The sequence below is a fragment of the Lolium perenne genome, chromosome 7 (genome assembly GCF_019359855.2).
Source record: "Lolium perenne isolate Kyuss_39 chromosome 7, Kyuss_2.0, whole genome shotgun sequence".
Taxonomy (NCBI): domain Eukaryota; kingdom Viridiplantae; phylum Streptophyta; class Magnoliopsida; order Poales; family Poaceae; genus Lolium; species Lolium perenne.
Genome location: NC_067250.2, coordinates 207443784 through 207449544, shown reverse-complemented (window position 1 = coordinate 207449544; position 5761 = coordinate 207443784). Strand labels below are relative to the sequence as shown.

The window sequence follows — 5761 nt, the reverse complement described above, 5'->3', positions numbered from 1 at the left end:
GTGAGTCTTACTAGCTTGGCCACGGAGGAGACCTAATGTTCGAGAAGGATCTGGAGAAACTAGTTGAATATCTAGGACGGCCGTATCCCGAGTTCTTTGGAGTGCCACTCAACAATCCATCGGGAAGACAACCTCGGTGGGAAGTTACTGCAGATCTGAGAGGAAAGCTAGGAGCCCCAATATGGGAAACCATATGGTTTTCTGTAACAGGGAACTCTTGGAAGGATGGAATAGCCAAAGCCATGCAGGAAGCAATTGCCCATCTGTGTGGACAAAATGAGAACAAGATCAAGAACACTCGCTTTGTTTACTACCCAAGACATGACCCCATGGGAAGACCACTAACCATGCCATCGCACCCGGAGATGAACTACTATGTCGCATGCCTGGACTTCCTGCTTCACAAGACACGCAAGGAGTTGGACAACGCCCGCGCCTTTCGCTAAGCACATTACCCATGAAGATGAAGAACCCACCAGGAAGAGTAGTATCACTAAATCACTTGAGTAGGTGTGAGTTTGTATCGGTCCCCTTGTATCGTAGAGCGAATGAATGGTTCTTCAAACCAACGGTGTGTTAGATTCGTAATGTGTGATGTTTGGTATGAATAAAAAAGTGTTGTTGGTTTTTACCCCCTCAACACTACTCAAGTTTTCAAGTTTTGAACTTTTTAAACTGAAACCAAACAAACCATAGAAATTTCCCTCTTATCTCATGATCTACCTCAATGTTCAGATGGCCCCACCAACCCGCAGCACCAACCAAGACGCAATGATGCAGATGTTGCAAATGATGATGGCCGATAGAGAAGCCGAGAGAGCTGAACGACAAGCCAATATTGCAGCACTGCAGCAGATAGCTCAGAACAATCAAGGCCATGGAAACCACGATCACCCTGGATCGAAGTTGAATAACTTTCAGGACACTAACCCTCCCATGTTTAGCAAGACAGAAGAGCCCCTAGACGTTGATGACTGGCTCCAGACAATGGAGAACAACCTAGAAGTTGCGGGAGTAGAAGCTGCAGAAAAAGTACTGTTCGCCACCCACTACCTGTCAGGACCTGCCAGAGCCTGGTGGACAAGTGCCCGTGCAATGAATGCGGGACAAATGATGACCTGGGAAGATTTCAAGCTCAAGTTTAGCAAGTACCATGTGCCCCAAGGACTAATCAAGAAGATGAGAGACGAGTTCCATGAACTCAAGCAAGGAAGGATGTCCGTGGTGGAATACCGTGACAGGTTTCTCACTCTATCAAGGTACGCCCCGGATGAGACCGACACCAACGAGAAAAGGAAGGAAAGATTTTTGAATGGACTGCACGACGAGATGCAGACTGTGCTGGTCAACATTCCCTTTGCTGACCTAGAAGCCCTGATGGACTCTGCCATCCAAATGGAAGGGAAGCTTCACCAAGCCAACAAGAACCGCAAGCTGTAACGGCCCGGATAATACCCCTAATAGATTTTTGTTTGTTGTTTTTCCTTTATGCATAATCATGGCATCATGCATCTCTCACCTTGCATATTTTTTCGAAAAGCCAAAATTATTTGCAATAAACCCTCCTCCGCTCTTTTCTTATTTTAATAAAACCCGAAACAAAGATATTTGCAACATTTTGGACAAAGAAGTTTTACTAAATGGTTTGAAAATGTTGTCCCTTTAAAACCCTTCCAAATCCTCCCGTACCTCTCTTTCTTTACTCAGAGTTTGGTGGTGAAAAAAAAAAGATCAGAAGAAATAGAAGAGAAAAAGAAGCATGCTATCTATTTTTAGCCCAGCTCCATCCGTGGCCTATCTCCTCTTATTCTTTTTGGGTAAACCATCTTTCTGTCCAAGACCATCTCCACCGAAGCAGCCCACCTCCTTCTTTGTTTTCCTCTCCACCGAACCAGCAGCCCATCTCCTTTTCTTCTCTCCTTTGGAATCAAGGCCTGCTACAACCACCTCTTCGGTGTCTCTCTTCTTCAGCTGTACGGCAGCAATCCTACCGGTGCCACGTTTTCTACCTGGCGATGGGACGGAGGTCCTCGCATCTGCCTGTATATAAGTTGCGTCCGGTGCTAGCCTGCAGCCCTAGCGCCTCCTACTTCCTCCCAGTACCCGCCGCCACTCCTCTCTTCCTTCTGCCTCCGCATCCCGTAGCCCACATCGCTGCAGCAACCGCTCACCCCCCATCTCTCCACCCGCTCTCCGACGTCTGCGACACCGCCTCCGTCAACCTCCGCGCAGACGTCCCGATCAAGCCATCGTCAGCCTCCGCTGTCTTGCCACCTATCGAGTACGGCGGTCGCCGCCCTCCAGTTCGTCTTTGTTCGCGACCTGGCCAGCCGTCGCTTCGCCGCCCAACCAAGCTGAGCACGGGAACGGAACTCCTTCGCCGCCCCGTCCACGTCTGCCTTCGTCGCCTCCATCTCGAGCTCGCGCTCAAGCCCGTCGTCTTCACCGTCTCCGTCGCGTCGGCCGGCCGCTCGTCAAGTCCTCCGTGCGCTGCCCGTCGTCGTCGACGTCCGCGTCCTCGTCGCCCAGCTCCCTGGCGAGACACATGCTCCATCCGCTCCGCGCAGCTCCGCCTCCGGCCGCTCCATCCCGCCGCCTCCGTCAAGATCGTCGTCCGCCGGCAGCGCTCGTCGCGTTCTTCTCGTCTCCGTCGCGCGGCTATGCAGCGCACGTCCAAGCCATGCGCGTCCACCAGCTAGCTCCTGCGGGTCAGCGCGCCAGCACCCGCGTATGTTCTACGTCGCCAACATCTTTTGGTCTCGTCGGCGAGCGCAGCGCCGCATCCCTGCATCTCCAAGGTCTTCGTGCATGGCCAAACCTCCGGCCTGGAAGCCATCAAGATCAGCACGTATCCGTCTTTCACATGATCCAATCAGCAGCTCACTGGTTCGTTCCCTGTGCACTGTCGCACGTCAAGGAGAACATGAGTTCAATTCCCAGCGCATGCAATGCCTCTATTTTTTAATCTTTTCTTTGCTTGTCCTGCTGACAGCCGGGCTGCTCTTCTTCCCTTGACGCGGCATCGGCTACTTCCTCATCGCTTCGACAATCTTTCTCCGTGTGCAATGTGAGATCCTGACCCTAACCAAACCTATTTTATAAATATGTTTTATAACTTGTTGCATTATCATATCATCACGTGAGCATTGCATATCTTGTGGTTGTACGGGTAATAGATATCACCTAATAATTAAATGTGGAATTGTGCCGGATTGATATTCCGTCCCGGTTCCATTTAATTTTGAAGTAGCGCAACCTTGCCATGAAATGCCATGCTAATTAACATTTAACTTTGTCGGTAGAAATGCAACTCCAACCTTAATTTGTTGTCCGGGGTTCCGACTCCGAATAATATGGATAAGTTGCATTGCATCATGTTTGCCATGTCATGCATATCATCTTGATCATGCTGGATCTTCTTTATCCGTAGTAGTAAGACTTGCATGCGTTGTGTGTTCCAGCATTTGCTTCTTCCCGGATAGGATCACGAAGTGGTGCAGTGAGATACGACGAGTTCTCCGGATGTTCCTCGGCAAGCTTTAACAGGCAAGCATTTTCCCCTATACTTCTGCCCCTGCAGGAGTCGCTCACCTATTTTATTTTGCCTTCTCCCTCATGCTATCCATAAGTTACGTTCTTGTCACGTGTCCCTTCCACTTGTTACCTCAAGCAACCCATATTGCCACCATCACCTCCCACGGCTATTATTTGGTTATCGAGTCTGCCCTTGCGAGTCGTAGTGCATGCTAGTGCTGTCTTATCTCGTTACCGTTATTGTTATCTTATCGGGTTATATGTTGGGAAGAATCATGGTTACTTTAGTTGTTGATATTTGTTTAGCGGAGGCATCGGTGGGTCAGCTGCTCGTTTTGTGACGGCTCACTTGTGTTTCCTAAATATCTTAGGACCCCGAGTTCTTGTTATCTGTTCCGAGACTGAGCGCTCTAACCACACGTGGGTGTGCTTACCGGGTCTCCCCTCGACCACTGCCGGAATCCACAGCTTTGTCCAGTGGCCACAACTAGTTTGGATGTTTGTTTTGCTTCTCCCGGGCGTGCAAGCATGTTTCTTTGTGGTCAGATGATATGATGTTACTTTTGGGGAAGCCGTGAGTGCCTTGTAACCCCGTTGTCTCTTGCACGTCCGTAGGTGCGGCACGTATTGTTAAGAGGTCATCCTCTAGTGGGCTCTGATCCTCTTAGCCGTTCTCGCAACAGCTAGGTCCGCCTCGGAGTTTCGATCGGGCTCCGAAACGGGTTTAACTTAGTTAGGTGGCTTCCTGGACATTGATGTAGTGAAGGAGAGTGCGTGTCGTGATATCCACCTGTCGTAAGTGGGTTGATCGTGCGTGTGGGCACATTTGGGCACCCCTGCAGGGTTACAATCTTATCGATAAGCCGCGTCCGCGGTTATGGACGACTTGGAGCTGTATGACTCGACCATAGACAACTTACACCTGTTGTTTTAATCATAATAACTTGTGTAGTAAGTTAGCACAACTTTAATAATAAATGGTTAAAACTTGATAACCGTGTGAGTGCCTTTGTAAGTACTTCTTTGCGAAGGGGGAAAGTATCGGCCGTGTTATGTTTGCAGAGTATAGAACTGTTAGTTTTTGCGCTCTCTCATCTCCTCTGATTAGACGAATGTTGTAGAGTGTCTCTATAGGTTTTTAGTGCTTGCGCTGCCGCTTAACTCCACCATATTGCCTATGACGTTCCTCTTGCGTCCTCTAAGTCCCCTGCGTGCCTCAAGTACAAAGGACGACTGGTTGACGAATGCTTATACGTCTTGAAGTCTTGTTAAGTACGAACCCGTACTTATTGTCGCTTCTACGGGATATAGCAGGGCGGTATGAAGATATGTTCGCTGAAGACGACGTTAGCAAGGTTACCCTTCCGGCTTGGCCTGGGCAGGGTTATGGACGCCGCTGGTTATCTTCAGGACTCTTAGTCCAATTTGTATCTTGTCCGTACTTGGACGTATTTGATCTTCTGTATGATTTGGATCTTTGTATTGTATATTTGTATCTTGACTCGTTGGAGTCGTTGTTGTAATATATGTTTCTTGTGGGCTCTATTGTAATCCTGTTGTAATGTTACCGCTCGTGTTAATTCCTCTGGCATCACGTGTGTGATTCTTCGCGCACGTCGTGTCGGAGGGCGTCTCTAGATCGTTATCGTGCGGATTTCGGTGGGTTCGCTGGAATCCTCATGGTACCGGTTCCGGGGCGTCACACAAGCGTCGTATGATGAACCAGAATGGGTCCAGCAATGCCCAGAAGTACCGCAGCAATTCATCTGAAGGATTTGCCCCAAGATACAACAAGCCCCCTGCTCAAACATACCGCCCAAGCTACACCAACAACAATGGAGGACCCCCGAAGCACGGAGGCAACAACAACAACAACCACCCCAATGATAACAACAACAACCCCAATACTGCCCCAAGGACTGGAAGCAACGTTGTTCCCGTCACCCCCAAGGACAAGTCAACCATAACTTGTTATGAATGTGGAATTGTGGGTCACTACTCCAATGAGTTCCCCAAAAGGTTAGCCAAGACTGCCCCCAATACCGCCGCACTGCCAAAGAATGGCGCTTTGCTGACAAAAAGGAACCCGAACAACCGCAACGGCCGCCTCTACCACATGAATGCAACAGAAGCACGGGAAGCACCTCAGGCCATGCCAAGTATGTTTTCCTATTAACCCAATTGCCCAATCTCTCTTAGGAACCTAACCTTTTCTTAAAATCTCGGG

The 5761-nt window shown here is 49.4% G+C and overlaps 1 long non-coding RNA gene across 1 annotated transcript; it reads left to right on the top strand.

The window, feature by feature from the left end:
• The first annotated feature begins 2161 nt into the window (after positions 1-2161).
• LOC127314380 (uncharacterized) lies at positions 2162-5114 on the top strand. The gene is made up of 3 exons (XR_007859623.2): positions 2162-2886; positions 2993-3067; positions 3462-5114. It is a non-coding gene; the product is annotated as an uncharacterized lncRNA (long non-coding RNA).
• The last annotated feature ends 647 nt before the right edge of the window (positions 5115-5761 follow it).